The sequence below is a fragment of the Rana temporaria genome, chromosome 9 (genome assembly GCF_905171775.1).
Source record: "Rana temporaria chromosome 9, aRanTem1.1, whole genome shotgun sequence".
Classification (NCBI taxonomy): domain Eukaryota; kingdom Metazoa; phylum Chordata; class Amphibia; order Anura; family Ranidae; genus Rana; species Rana temporaria.
In genome coordinates, this window is record NC_053497.1 from 153,185,712 (window position 1) to 153,202,368 (window position 16,657).

A 16,657-nucleotide genomic window follows, 5' to 3' on the forward strand; every position below is an offset into this window, starting at 1 on the left:
AATGCTTGTAATTATACTTTCGTATACCATAGTAACATCTGACAAAAAGGATCTAAAAATACTGAAGCAGCAGACCTTGTGAAAATGTAGATTTGTGCAATTGTCAAAACTTTTGGCCACAACTGAACAGAGGTGGGGCAGAGAGCTGGAGGAAGAGTGCAGGAGCCCGACATTGTACCCATGATCCACTAATCACAGGTGCAATGCTTTGCAGTCAACTGTAAAAACAAAAAAGTAATAAATGCACACTTTTTCCTGTATGTATGAAAGCTAGAAGCTGGTTAGTAGTTATGTAAAGGTGATTGTAGCTGGATTTGTGCACTTGTGAAAAAACAAAAAAACAAATATGCTCTCTGTAATCCCTTGTTTTTTGTGCCTATTTTCAGGACAAACATTCGGTGTGTAACCCTCCAAGTAGCAGCACTGCTCAGACCTGGAAGAACGGGGTACACCCTGAAAGCTTGTCCCGAAAATTTGGATGCTAGTACAAAAAAGCCAAAAAACACCACATCACGAATCAGTATTTAATTGTACAGCGTCTCCAGATTCCCAGGGCTTTAGTCTTACTAAAGTCCCTTCAGTGTTCCCGAAGATGTTATAGTAATAACAACTTTTTCCAAAAGGTTTTGAAAAAAACCTTTTGGTAACATAATTGAAAACATTACTTGGCAGAGTGATATTATACAGGTTGCACGAATGGAGCAGCACTGCCTCCTTTGGCCATTCCCCGCAATGTACAGATTTCCCACAGTCAAAAACCATTCATTCAGTTTTATTCCATGAAAGCAGGCAAAATTATATTTCCAGATTTTAAACCAAGATAAAAAAAATAAAGTATATTTTTGCAACAATGCGGATGAATGCGGTTTCCTTCCCTTTTCTATAAAGTCTAAACATGAGTTTACCAATAGCCCATTACTACATAGAGCCAATATTATTATATAAAATTATCTGGTGTCCAATTTGCATTGCTAATTATAAGCTGATCTGACATTTTTCGTGAATTGCTCCCAAGTTCTTAATTTACAAAATGTTTAGATCACAATGTAATTTAGATTATTTTGGACAGAATTCATTTGTTCGGTGAAGCCAAACTACGAAAAAAAAAAAAATAAAAAAAAAAAAAAAAAAAAGTTGTGTAATATTTCTACATTCTTATATCTTATTAATGTACTTCTGACAATCATACGGAGTGGAGGGGACCCGAATATAAGCCGAGGCACCTAATTTTACCACACACACAAAAAAATGGTAAAAACAGACTCGAGTATAAGCCTAGGGTGTCCATGTGCATGCCTCACTGAGTCCATGTGCATGCCTCACTGAGTCCGTGTGCATGCCTCACTGAGTCCATGTGCATGCCTCACTGAGTCCATGTGCATGCCTCACTGAGTCCATGTGCATGCCTCACTGAGTCCATGTGCATGCCTCACTGTGCCATGCAGCCCATAATAAAATATTCCAGCCAGCATCTCACTATTGCATGATTTTACATTTACATGATTTTACTACTGGTCTCAAATCGGGTTTGATTCCTGGCTTTTAAAATATCTGAAGGCATCTCTATTCCGTAATAGATGCAATTATCTCTAGATATCATATTAAAACTGTCTTGCTGATAATATAAAAATATTAACACAACAAATGGGCAGTACTGAAATTTATGGTGAAACTCTGGATCCTAAACAAATGCCACTGTAATCCATTATGATTAACTCACTCAACAGGCAGTGAACACACACAAACTTGAAACACTAAGGAGATTAGGTTTGCCAGATGCACCATAGAAACAGCTGTCAAGACTCACATGGTGTTCATTTCAGGGAAATGAAAATTCAGTTTCAGTTAACCAAAACCCATTCATTATAGGAAGGAAGCTCTGGGGCTCAATTCAGATCTCACGCTCAAGGTTTCTGGGCATACAGGCCTTTTTTTTTCTTTTTACTGGTCTAAATGCAGCCCATTGTTTTCAATGTGCCTGTACACACAGACATGTAAACATACTGGCCCAGATTCAGGTAGATTGGAGCAATATTTGCGTGGGCAAAGAGCAAAGATTTTTCTCTGCGCCCACGCAAATATTTCGATTTGCCCAGCGATTCACGGAGCAGTAGCTCCGTAAATTGCGCGGGCGCTATGCCAATTAGCCCTGCGTAAGGGCGCCTAATGTAAATGATCCCGCCGGGGGCGGGAATCATTTAAATTAGGCGCGCTCCCACGCCGAGCTAACAGCGCATGCTCCGTCGGGAAACTTTCCCGACGTGCATTGCGGCAAATGACGTCGCAAGGACGTCATTTGCTTCTAAGTGAACGTGAATGGCGTCCAGCGCCATTCACGAATCACTTACGTAAACGACGTGAAATTTAAATTTCACGAGCGGGAAGCCGAGCTATACTTTAGCATTGGCTGCCCCTGCTATAGCAGGAGCAACCTTGCGCTAAAGTTGCTGTACGGAAACTCCGTACCTTGCGTGCCCAGGGCCCGCGCAACTTTTGTGAATCGGTGGTAGTATGCAATTTGCATACTATACGCCGATCACAATGGCCGCGCCCCCTAGCGGCCAACGCAAGAATGCAGCCTGAGATATGAAGGCATAAGGAGGCTTATGTCTGTCATATCTTAGGCTGCATTCAGTGTAACGAGGTTCCCGAATCAGGAGCACTCGTTACACCGGAGCAAGTAAGCACTTGCGCCGCGCAACCATAGGTGCAAGTGCTTCTTGAATCTGGCCCACTGTGTATAGAAACAGGAGTTGCTGGTGAGTATTTTATGTGCATACGTGTGAATGTGCATATAATGTTAATTTGAAGACGTTAAAATTCCATTGTGACAGCAAGAATTTACTTTACTCGTATACGCATACTCAAAAGAACGTAAGAATTTTTGGCCAGGAATACGGAGGTTTAAACATCAGTACACGCATGCAAGTACCCTTAGCCTAGGCTGTTAAGGATGTTTAAACCTCCGTATTCCTGGACAAAATTTCTTACGTTCTATTGAGTATGCGTTTACGAGTAAATATAAGTAAATTCTTGCTCTCAGAATGGAATTTTAACATCTTCAAATTAACATCATATGCACATTCACACGTATGCACATAAATACTCACCAGCAACTCCTGTTTCTATACACAGTATGCGGCTCTGTATGATACCTAGGTTCACAGTTATGCGGCTCTGCAAACCGCATTTTGCGTGGGCACAGCAGCCCATTCATATAAATGGGCTGCCGTGCCTCCTGAAACACAGGGAAAAGGTCCCTGCACCATTTCCAGAATCGCAGCCCACAAGGGAACTGCAAGTGCAATGCGGTTTCCAGTGCGTGCTGTGTGCTATTAGGATTAATAGCACCCGCACTCATTCAGTACGTTTTTGCTGTGCAGGTGGGTGCGGCTGTGGGAACAGGATCCACTCCCAAAAATGTAAACTGCCTTAGATGGGAAAGATCTTACTGTAAATATTTTGTGTTTTAACAATTCTTGTCCATAGGACATCTGGTCGTTGCCAAAATTGCACTATCCAGTTTTAGTAAATCAAACCCGTGCTAAATCCGGTGCAGAAATGCACAGAAACAAATCGGCTTCCAGGTTTTTTTTTTCCTGTGAAAGCTTAAAAAGGAACAAGCTGAAGTTATAAGCCGATTGGCTACCATGTACAGCTGCACCAGATTTTGCACTCTGGTTTTAATAAAACAACCCCAGTGTCTCCTAAATGGGAGCCAACAGTTTTTACTCAAAGTGGCTTGATTTGATAAAGCTAACACATGCCCTTACGCTTATTTACATAAAGCATGATTTTTTTTTTTTGTGATTGAAACCTGTAGACTGTGCCAAAAGCAGATATAGAGCAAAAGACTAGTGGCCAGCATTACCCGTGTTCTCTCCCAATCTGATCTGCTCTGTAGCAGAATACATATTTTTCTGCACCGTGTCTCTGTGTTGAAGTCACAATAAGCAGCCTCCAAGCCTCTAAAGAACTGAGCAGCCCAACTGTTAATCCAAATCTCTTGAGGACTAGTAGTGCCTAAGATCTTACACTGCAGATTCACAGCTATAAGGTTGTATACAGACACGTCTAGGCACACTCAGATAAAGTGTAGAGTAATTCAAAACAACATTTTAATTTATTATTTATAAAACCAAGTACAGTTAAGGCACCAATAATTTCAGGGAGCACAGTGGCTAAGTGGTTAGCAATTTGCGCCTAGCAGCACTGGGGTCATCGCTTCAAGTTTCAACCACAGCACTACCTGCCCGGAGTCTTGATTGCTCTCCCCGTGCCAGTGTGAGTTTCCTCCGGTTACTCCCATTTCATCCCACACCACAAAGACACACTGGTAGAATAACTGGCTCTTGTCTAAACCGGCCCTAGTATGTATGAATGTGATTTAAGGACTTTAGATTGTAAGCTCAAAGGCAATGACCGATTTGAATGTACAATACATATGTAAAGCACTTCGTAAGTTAATGGTTCTGTACAAGTATACATTTCGAAATGCTCCCTACAATATACCATTTCAGTTCAGTTTCACCGATATGCCCACATTTACTCAGGCCAATAAATTTTCCTTATGGTCTCCTAAAATGAATATGAATTTGTCTGCCTCTCTAACCACTTCAGCCCCCTTAAATGACCGGGCCATTTTTTGCGATACGGCACTGCATCGCTGACAATTGCGTGGTCATGCACATTGGCATTCATCAGTTTAGGTCAATATGTATTCTTCTACTTTTTTTTTTACCGAAAAAACTAAAAAATTTGCAATAAGCTTAGTTATAGTCTACAAAATGGGGGGATGGAATTATGGCAAAATATATATATATATATATATATATATATATATATATATATATATATATATATATATATATATATATATATATATATATATATATATATATATATATATATATATATATATATATATATATATATATATATATATATATATATATATATAATCTAGTAATGGTGGTGATCAGCAATTTTTAAGGTGGAAAAGGTTTGTAATTTTAACAGATACCACATTAAACATGCAGAGTTACAGTCTCTAGACAGTCACAAGTAACCACATTTGGAGAGTGAGCCCGGTGACTATTGCCCATAGCTAGACTCCTCTTATTATACAACATAGTACTAAAATTAACGACTGTCGCTCAATCGCGATAGTAATTTTGGCCAAGGGGTCATGTTGTTCGTCAAGACGAAAAACTCCATTATATACACATATATATATATATATATATATATATATATATATATATATATATATATATATATATATATATATATATATATATATATATATATATATATATATATATGAACCAAAAAAACAAAACAAAAATAAACAAGAGAGTCTAGATCAGAGGAGGGACCAGAGGGGCTGCCCAAAAAAAGCCAGAAGTGAAGCAGAAACGGGGAGAGACAAAAGGAGAGAGAGTCGTAGAAAAGCACAAGAACTGCTGAGGAGACCTTCATGGAAATAAAAAAGTAGTAGATGGGGGGTGGGGGGACCAGGGAGTATACATCCTAATCTACTCCAACGTCAGGTAGCGCTGCAGGGTGTTCCAGTTAGTGATCTGTGATTTTTAAATGGGAATGTGACATTGCGGCAGACAGAGGACACTTTGGGACCAGTTACATTATTACAGTGATCAGAGCTAAAAATAGTCACAGATTACTGTATAAATGTCACTGGCAGGGACGGGCTTAACACTAGGGGGCAATCAAGGGGTTAACTGAGTTCCCTAGGGAGGGTTCCTGATCACTAGGGACAATCAATCACTATACTTCACTGTCAGAACAGGGATCTGTTTGTTTACATTGGCATAATCCCATTCTAGCTCTCTCTGGAGCGATCTTGGGTGTCCGACGGACATAGCAGCTGCCGGGCATGCGCCTCCTATAGCTGTGAAAGGGACCGACGTACAGCTACGGCGATTTGCTTAGCCAAGCCAACCTGCCGCAGTATAATGATAGCAGCTGGTTGGCAAGTGGTTAAATAATTATCATTTAGCTCTCCAACCGTTCTTGCAGCATTTATTTTTTCATACAAGCGCCTACAAAGCACTAAATATGTCAATAGCAAGTGACCCAATTGTCTGTGTTTGTTGACATCTTCAAATAATAATGTAGATAACAGATATTTTAACTGTGGAGCATAAGTCCTTTTAGACTTCATCATTGATCACAACGCTGGAGTGAAAAAATCTGAGAAATGCCAAGGTGAGGGGGATAAAAAGCGTCCAGAAGACTAATTAGGATTCCTAACTCATTAATGATAAGACACCTTGCTGTCATCAGCGTTTTATATAGTGCCACATCCTTCCATCATCTCAATACCTTACACAGCAAATCTACAATGCCCAAACAGCCTAATTATCTGTTTAAACAAGGCACCAAGCAAGAAAGATGTGTGTGTATATTAGGGAAAAAACATCTATTCACGCTTTCTAAATCTGCAAGTTATGACACAAGTTGTTGAAGATTTTTGCGCTTACTACAACAACCATTAAAATTTCGAATTCAAATTTGCACTTAAAGGCAAAAAAGTTCTCTGGCTAAAGTAGTGCTTGGGTACATGAAACATCAGAAGATAAAAATCTGAGCTCTTCGGACAGAATCTAACCCACAAGAAGTTCTGTGGACTGTTTAAGTACAATGAGAAAAAAAAAAAAAGACTCTAAAACTACTGTGACAAGAAGGGAGGTTTAAAGGGAAAGGTAAATAACAATAAATGAAAAAAACAAACAACTGAATCAGCACATACTGTATATACTCGAGTATATGCAGATTTTTTCAGCATATTTTTTTGTGATGAAAATGCCCCCCTTGGCTTATACTCAAGTCACCTTTTTGTGCCCGATCTCCCGGACTTTGGGGTCCCGGTACCGGCCAGCCGTATGTCCCCTGGACCTCAAACTTGGCACACATAGCCCCACTCTTCCTCTACAAGTGTGCCAATTTTTCAAAGCCGGGCACCCATTCCATAGACTCCGATGTTACCGGCCGGTCGCAGGTCTCCTGGACCTCAAACTTGGCACACATGTAGCCCCATTTCTCCTCTACAAGTGTGCAAAGTTTGTTGTCTGGGGGACCTATGGCTGGGAGAGAACCAATTTTTCAAACCCGGGCACCCCTTCCATAGATTCCCATGTTAAACGTCAGTCTAGTCATGGGCACAGCAAGGCATATATTGACCTAGGGTTAGGCTTATACCCGAGTCAATAAGTTTTCCAATTTTTTTGTGGTAAAATTAGGGGCCTTGGCTCATATTCAGGTCGGCTTATACTCGAGTATATACGGTATGTGGATACACTATTATATACAGTACAACAGGATTTTTTCCTGTTGTATATATATATATATACACACACACACACACACACACATCATACATACATACACATATACACACACACACACACACACACACACACACACACACAGTGCATCTGGAACGTATTGACAGCGCTTCACTTTTTCCACATTGTTATATTACAGCCTTACTCAAATGGATTAAATTCATAATTTTCCTCAAAATTCTACAAACAATTCCCCATAATGGCAACATAAAGTTTGTTTGAAATCTTTGCAAAATTATTAAAAATAAAATCACATGCACAAACGGTCACAGCCTTTGCCATAACACTCAAAATTTTGTTTAGGTGGATCCCGTTTCCACTGATCATCCTTGAGGCTGGGTTCACACTACTACACTACTTTCATCCTACTTTGCTCTGTGTTCAATGTTTCCCTATGAGAGCGTCTTGTAGCGTCCTACACAAGTCGGTCCGACTTTGAAAATGCTCCCTGTACTACTTTTGGTCCTACATTGATCCTACTTCAGGCCCATTGAATATCATTGAAGTCGGACCAAAGTAGTATCCTGTTCATGAAAGTAGGATGGATGTAGGACCAATGTAGGATAAATGTAGGACCAATGTAGCAGAGAAAAGTAGGATGAAAGTAGTGTAGTAGTGTGAACCCAGCCTAAGATGTTTCTACATCCACCTGTGGTAAGTTCAGTTGATTGGACAAGATTTGGAAAGGCACACGCCTGTCTATATAAGGTCCCACAGTGCATGTCAGCACAAACCAAGCCATAGGTCCTAGGAGTTATCTGTAGACCTCTAAGACAGGATTGCATTGAAACACATATGTAAGCTCCACAATATGTAAATGGAAGTTTTGAACCACCAGGACTCTTCCTAGAGGGGCCGCCCAGCCAAACTGAGCAATCGGGGAAGAAGGGCCTTAGTCAGGGAGGTGGCCAAGACCCTGATGGTCACTGAAGGCTCCAGTGTATCTCTGGAGAGAGGATAACAACCATCTCTGCAACACTCCACCAATCAGGCCTGTATGGTAGAGTGGCAAGACAAAAGCCACTCCTCAGTAAAAGGCACATGACAGCCCGCCTGGAGTTTGCCAAAAGACACCTGAAAGACTCTGACCATGAGAAACAAAATTCTCTGGTCTGATGAAACAAACACTGAACTCTTTGGCCTGAATGGCAAGCATCCTGTCTGGAGGAAGCCCCTCATCACCTGGCCAATACCATCCCTACAGTGAAGCATGTTGGTGGCAGCAGCATGCTGTGCGGATGTTTTTCAGCGGCAGAAACTGAAAGACTAGTCAGGATGGAGGGAATGATGAATGCTTGATGAAAACCTGCTTCAGAGCACTCTGGACCTCAGACTGAAGTGAAGGTTGATCTTCCAACAGGACAACGACCCTAAGCACACAGCCAAGATAACCAAGGAGTGGCTACAGGACAACTCTGTCCTTGAGCTGCCCAGCCAGAGCTCAGACTTGAACCAGACTAAACATCCCTGGGGAGATCTGAAAATGTCTGTGCACTGAAGTTCACTTGAGAGGTCTTGCAAAGAAGAATGGGAGAAAATGCCCAAAAAAAATAGGCGTGCCAAGCTTGTAGCATCATACGCAAAAAGACTTGAATTGGTGCTATAAGGTGCTTCAACAAAGCATTGAGCAAAGGCTGTGAATACTTGTGTACATGGGATCTTTAAGTTTTTAATAAACTTGCAAAGATTTCTACAAACTTTTTTCCCATCATTATTGGGTAATGTTTGTAGAATTGTGAGGAAAATAATGAATGCAATCCCATTTGGAATAAGGCTGTAACATAAGAAAATTCGGAAAAAGTGAAGTGAATACTTTCCAAATGGTGTGTGTATGTGTATATATATATAATATATATATATATATATATAATATATATATATATATATATATATATTTTCACACCATACATACTGTGTAGACAGGCTTTCAGAGAGCTCTGCAGTTCAGTATGTAGCACTGACAATGCTGCTAAGGATTTCACAACAGAAAAAAAAAGAGAAATTTACAAAAACTGGACCACACAGGATCTGGCACAGCTGTGCATAGTAACCAATCACCTTCTACCTTCAGCTTGTTCAATAAAGTTTTGAGCCGATTGGCTACTATGCATGGCTGCGCCAGATTCTGAGTGCTCCAGCTTTAGTAAATCTCCCCCACTGGTCTGTGCTGAGATCAAAAAGGAAGTTAGGAATTGGCTGGATTTATGGTTGATCATCATGTATTATTCTGTATTTGTAGCATTTTGTACAGCGATAAAACAAGAGGAAATTTACTATATTTTGTCCCGACATGCACTTTAAAGCGGAGTTCCGGCCACAATTTCACTTTTTAAATATAAATACCCCTGTAATACACAAGCTTAATGTATTCTAGTAAAGTTAGTCTGTAAACTAAGGTCCATTTTGTTAGGTTGTTACAGCATTTAGACACTTTATAAAATAGAAATTGACTGGGGCCATCTTAAGTGTGGGCATCATGAAGCCAGACTGTATGACTTCCTGGATTTCAGCCTTGCAGACCTCGCACATGCTCAGTGCTGCACAAGCAGTGTCAGATCAGGCTTCAGCACCTGTGCTGTCCAAGTCACATGATTCTTTGAGACTGGGGAGTGCACAGACTCCTGGAAAGTTACACCCACTACATTCCCAGGAGTCTGTGCGGTGTAGGTTAGGAAGCATTAAGCACCTAGGTGCAGGAAGTGGGAAGATTAACTATTGTGCCTAGCAACAACACTTTGAAGGCATCTAAAAAAAAAAAAAATCGTAAAGGACTAATGACATTTTTTTAAAACTACTGATGTAATGTTATATTTATGGGTGGAACTCCACTTTAAGGATAAAAAAGATAAAAACAAAAAATATGGGCATTCTTGGATTTTGAAGATAAAATGATATACAGGCTTTAAGCTAGCTTTTGCAGGCAGGGCACCTAAAACATAAAACTAAATGGTTGCATTTTCCCATGCTTAAAGTGGTTGTAAAGTCTTTTTTTTACTATTAAAATAACAAAACATGTTATACTTACCTGCTCTATGCAGTGGTTTTGCACAGGACACCCCCGATCCTCCTCTTTTCGGGTCCCTGGCTGGAGTTACTGCCCCCCTCCCCCTCCTGTTGAGCTCCCCAACATGTTGCTATGGGGGCACCTGAGCTGAGCCGCAGCTCTGTGTATCCATTTAGACACAGGAGCAGCGTCTCGGCCCTACCCTTTCTCATTCCTGATCGACTGAGTTTAATTGACAGTAGCGGAAGCCAATGGAGCCACTGCTGTACCTCAGCCAATCAGGAGGGAGAGTCTTAGATGGCCCGAGGCACTCGTGGACATCGCTGGAGGAAGATGGGGTTCAGGTACACAGAATGCTTTTTATCTTGATGCATAGAATGCATTTTTTTTAGCAGCATTCCATTTCACAACAGTTTTAAAGAAAATGGTTATGGGGGGAATACAGAAAGGGCAGTTGCTGACTTCCTCCTGGAAATACTACCAGTGACCTGAAATCTACCATATGTGCCATGGTGTACAGTAAGCTATGGTATGTTATGTCTGAAATAAAACTTAATTAAAACAAAATATATTAAAAAATGGCAGAAATTGCCTAAAAATTTACTTAAATGGAAGATTAAAAGTATTTAGAAAACACTACAATTGGGATAAAACAAACCAAAATAATTTGAAGTGTGTTAATCGATACGTTGTACAATTGTGACATCTAGTGGACAGATATAGAAATGCAACCCCAAAAGAGGAACATTATATGAATGCGTACAACAGTCATGGATATCTGACCTCACAATATTATCTGTTGCCTAAATTACTACTAGACAGTAGCCGACATAAAACATTCCAACTGTATTTTCTAGGGAAACAAGCAAAATAAAAAAAATACAGAACATACATTCTCAGAGACCATCATAAAGCTTACATTATACATACTGTATACGTTGAAATCTGTGACTTTATATAGAGTCATACATTAGGTGTTCCATTAATAAATTGCTTATTATGAGACCGGGCTGCATAAAGTGGTATTCTCACATATTGTACACTCAGATTTTTTGGTTTAAAAATAAAGGCAGATGGTGGTGATACAAGTATGTGAATAAGACCCCCTTTCACACTGGAGCGTATTGCAGGCGCTATTGCGTTAAAAATAGCACCTGCAATCCGCCCTCAAACAGCTTCTCCATTGACTCAAGTGTGAAAGCACGATTCTCTCAGCGCAACATTTTTAACATTATACAATACAATGGTGCCTGCCCTCTGCACGCAACGGTTCTTTGCCCTCTCTGCACGCAACGGTGCCTGCCCTCTCTGCACGCAACGGTGCCTGCCCTCTCTGCACGCAACGGTTCTTTGCCCTCCAAACCCCCTGTATTGTGCCCTCCCTGCGTCGCATCCTCATTCCCTCCACCAGCTGCCACCATGTCTCCCAATGACCCTCCCATCCTCACCATCTTCCCCTAGTGATCACAGCCTTTACCATCCCAACTCTCCCACCCCACACTCAACTACCCTGCTCTCACTAAGCCCTCTTCTACTCGCCCTCCCCGCCCCGCCCTCACCCAACTCACCAACAACCTTCCCGCTCCAAAACCACCCCCCACCTACTCTTTTGTAGGAGCTAGGCATCGGTTCTCAATCTTAAAAATGTGGTTTTCGTTCTCCTCCCCCCCCCCCCCCCCCCCCTCTCTTGCCCTCTATATTTTGGAGGCTCCAAGTAATTTTCTAGCAAAAAATACTGATTTTAACTTGCAAGCGGCCTGGGCAATTTACGCATACGGCCAGCGTCATGGGGTTAACGCAAAAGATCAACATTCTGTGTTTTTTCTCTTGCACAGCTTGAAAAAGCGCACTACAGTTTTTACACTACAAGCCAAAATACAGCCAATTAATTGTAATGTGCCTATGCACTCAGGTGCATAAACAAGCCGTACCTGGCATCCCTTATTTATATTACAAGGGATGTTTACATTTATTGTAAAAGGAATAAAAGTTATCCTATATAAAAAAAAAAAAAAAAAAAAAAAAAAAAAAAAAAGGGGGGGGGGGGGACAATGTAAAAAAAAAAAAAGTTTTTTTTTTTTTAAAGCGCCCCCAAACCTCACCTCAGTGCTTGCATGCAGAATAGAATGCATATGTAAACTGCTTACACCACACGTGTGATGTATTGCGGCAAACTGAGCGAAAGCAATAATTATTGTGCTAGATCTCCTCTGTAACTCTAAACAGGTAACCTGTAAACATTTTTAAAGAATCGCCTATGGATATTTGTACCGTAGTACCGCCATTACATGAGCGTGCATAATTTTAAAGCATGACATTTTAGGTATCTATTTACTTGTTTTCTTTTAATTCATTAAATATATATTTTTTAATTATGTTTAAAAAACCGCTGCGCAAATACCGTGCGACATTAAAAAAAAAAAAAAAAACTGAAACGATCACCATTTAATTCCCTGGGGTCTCTGCTAAAAAAAAAAAAAATGTATATATAATGTTTGGGGTTATAAGTAATTTTCTAGCAAAAAATACTGATTTAAAATTAAAAGACAAAGTGCTAGAAAAGGCTGGACAATTCCTGGCCACCATGGTAAACTTTGGCACCCAGGTTATTGACAGCTATTAAAACATACATTTAAAAAAAATAGGTGCGCTAATCTGATAAAGAAATAGCGATAAATCAAAAAACAATAGATAATACCCCAACCACACATGAATAAATACAGGCATACCCCACTTTTAAGTACACAATGGGACCAGAGCATGTATGTAAAACGAAAATGTACTTAAAGTGAAACAATACCTTTTTTAACTTCTAGGGTGTAGTGGGGGGTCAGGGACTGTAGTTAAGGTCTCAGGGGGTGTCAGAAGCTGTAGTCGAGGTCCCAGGGGCTGTAGTGGGGGTGTCAGGGGCACCCCGGAACAGGGTGGGGTATGCTCTCGGAGCTTCAGCTCCTTCTACTGCGGCTGCAAAATGTCTGTACAGTACTTGTAAGGCACTTTACATACACTCACGGGTATGTCCTTACTCGCGAGTGTATGTAAAGTGAGTGTACTTAAAGCGGGGTATGCCTGTACACATTATATCATATATGTGAATAAAAATGATCGAACACAAAACACCCTGTGAAAAAAAGGAAATTATCTTTCAAGAAAAATGTGTCCATGCACAACTCAAAAAAAAAATCTTATGGGAAGAGTTGACAATAACACCCAATTCTGAATAAGAAACTCTGATGATTAAAAAAAAAAAAAAAATATATATTATATATATATATATATATATATATATATATATATATATATATATATATATATATATATATATATATATATATATATATATATATATATATATATATACATATACATATATACACACACACACACACACACACACATATATATATATATATATCTATATCAGTATTTCTAATGCAATCAAGATAAACACGGTGTTCAGCTAAATCCCTTCACCACACTCCCCTCTTAGCAGAAATAGTGGATCTCGGGTAATAGAGATCACATGCGCTTGTTTACATTCAAAGGAACTCAGTGGTCAGGCAGGGGGAGAGATCCAATTCACAGATGATGATAGTGACTCCAAAGTAGCCAATGCTTAGAAATCTGGTAGCAGTACTCTCAAACGTGTGGAGAGAAGAGGAAAGCCTCTGAGGCCCCGTACACGAATTCAGCCAGAAACTCGATCGGAGCTGGATTCTGCCGAGAAACTCGGTCGTGTGTACACTTTTCAGCGAGGAAGCCGACGAGGAACTCGTTGGGCCGAAAAGAGAACATGTTCTCTATTTCCTCGTTGTTCAATGAGGAAAGTCGGCCCACCGAGATCTCGGTGGCTTCCACACTGAACTCGACGAGGAACTCGATGTGTTTGGCACGTCGAGTTCCTCGGACGTGTGTACGGGGCCTTAGTGTAATACATTTAAAACGTCTATTTAAAAATTAAGTATATACTTACAAATAGGCAGCTTAAGGTCAGCATAAAAACAAACACTGCGGCTGTTAGCACCAGCCTGCTCGTGCGTGATGGCGTCACAAATAGTGGCTCCGCCCGGCGCATTTCTCCATAACATGTTTCAACTAGGAAAGCATTTATCTGAACACCATGTTTATCTGGATCACATTAGAAATGCTGATTTTTCATCACAGAAGTGGGTGTTGATCATGTCAACTTTTCCTATAAGTTTGTTTTTTGGACTTCTGTATGGACACATTTTTCTTGAAAAGACAATTTCCATTTTTTCCCCACAGAGGGTTTGTGTTCAATAATAATTTTTATTTACATACATGATATAAATGTGCATTTGTTTATTTAATGTGTGGTTAAGGTATTATCTATTGTTTGATAATCTCCATTTCTTTGTTATCAGATTAGTGCACCCGTTTTTTAATTATTGCTTATTTAGTCTTGTTTTTGGACTTATTTGGTTGCAGCTTTCCATTTGCATTAATTGGTTTATCTTGATTGGTAGAGGGATAAGCGCAGGAAATCTTATTTCCCCACCACCAATAGTAAGATTAGCATGTTGGGCAAAATCCATACCCAAATGCCCCCTTCCCTCACTCAAGCTGACATTTGTCAGCTCCAGGATGAAGACTTGTCTGCATTGTAATAGATGGCTCAGCCATATATACACATACAGGGGCACTTCCTTCAGCCGTTTTTGTCTTATACACCCCTTTGCACATATTTTTGGGAACAGTTTAGATTTCACGTTCTTTCGCATTTAATGCTGATCCAAAGTAATAGCCTAGTTTGTATTTTTATGATTGATTTGTTAAAGTTTCCTAAAAAATTAACAGAAACAAATTTCAATCAAATGCAGGGAGGAAGAAGTGGGGAGCAGGGAGGAAGAAGTGGGGGGCAGGGTGGGGCCAAGCCTCATTACATGCGTCTACGAAGCATGGCACGGGATAGACAGCGACAGGAGCGAGCATGCACAGTGTGCCCCCATAGCAAGCACACAAAGGAGTGGAGGAATCCCAAAAGAGAAGGTTCGGGGGCAATACCATTGCACAGAGAAGGCGAGGATAACATGCTTGTCGATTTAACACAAAAAAAAAAAAAAAAAGTACCTTTAGTAACACTATCTTTCAGCTCCCTTTATAGTTATATGCAGGTTATATAGTGCCAGCTCCTAGTTTTGGGTACATTTTTCAAACACCTGGTCTATAGGGTCCATGCACCCTTAGCCCCATTCACATCAACGCGATTTGACCTGTCAAATCGCATGTCAAATCGCAGCCTATTGCAAGCAACGGCACTGTCCCAATTGGTGCAACACCACACCAAGTTAAAAAAGTAGTTTCTACACTACTTTTGATGACTTTGGGGGCAATTTCAATTGAGTACAGCGGAACTGGCACCATTTCAAACCCGCGTTCAGTGTGAACGACGACTTAATTTGTAAACAAAAAAATTAAATAGGATACAAAGTGTCTGAACTTTTCATCTTTATAGATGATCAAAGTGGACCAAATGTTTTGAAAGTTGTCTAGGTTGCTGTACGTCCAAGACTATAATTTGTTCCATGTCATTCATTAGATAGGCCAACTCTATCATCAATGGAATATATGGGGGATTTTAAAATGTCTTCAAATTATCTGACAGCAAGGAGAAATAATCAGAGGTTACTTTTTAGCAGTAGAGGTAGAGTGCCGGAGAATTATTAGAAATCTAATTTTAGGGGGATCCGACAATATTGTCATGATGTAAAATATTACAAAGTTTGATAATCTTATTCCAGAAACTGGTAGCAGAATGCAATTCCCACAAGATGTGGAGGAACGAGCAAGCAGATTGATGGGAATACCTACAGATATTAGAGTAGGCAGACTAAATTAAGGGTAGTTTAGAATGTCAAATATCACCTAGTTAATAACTTTAAAGTGGATGCAAACCTGATTCAGTTTAAGCTGGGCACATTTATCTGCAGTGTTTTCTAAGTTATCACACTTCAAAGCGCCGAGTCTCGTGGCTTTCTTCTGCTCCGTTCTTCTTTTATCAGCCTGAGAACTTCTGACAAGTTCTCCGACACATGTGATAAAACCAGCCTGAGGTCTACTGCTGTCCAGAGAACCCCAGAAAGGAGATCCTTGGTGTCACCAAGATGAAAAATTCAAGAGAGGCATCGGTTTGCTGCATCTCCTTAGTGCATTCTCCACAGGAATATTTAGACAATGCCATTTGGTCACACTAGAGATTAAGCTGAAAAGCAGGGCTCGGTGTGCTACAGTGTTTGCTCAGGGTCCAGTGATATATAAAGTAAAA

General features: G+C 40.2%; 1 protein-coding gene across 1 annotated transcript in view; it reads right to left on the reverse strand.

The window, feature by feature from the left end:
* PSMB7 (proteasome 20S subunit beta 7) overlaps nt 1-16,657 on the reverse strand; it is a 103,947-nt gene that overhangs the window by 59,177 nt on the left and 28,113 nt on the right. The gene's annotated exons all lie outside the window — the stretch shown is intronic.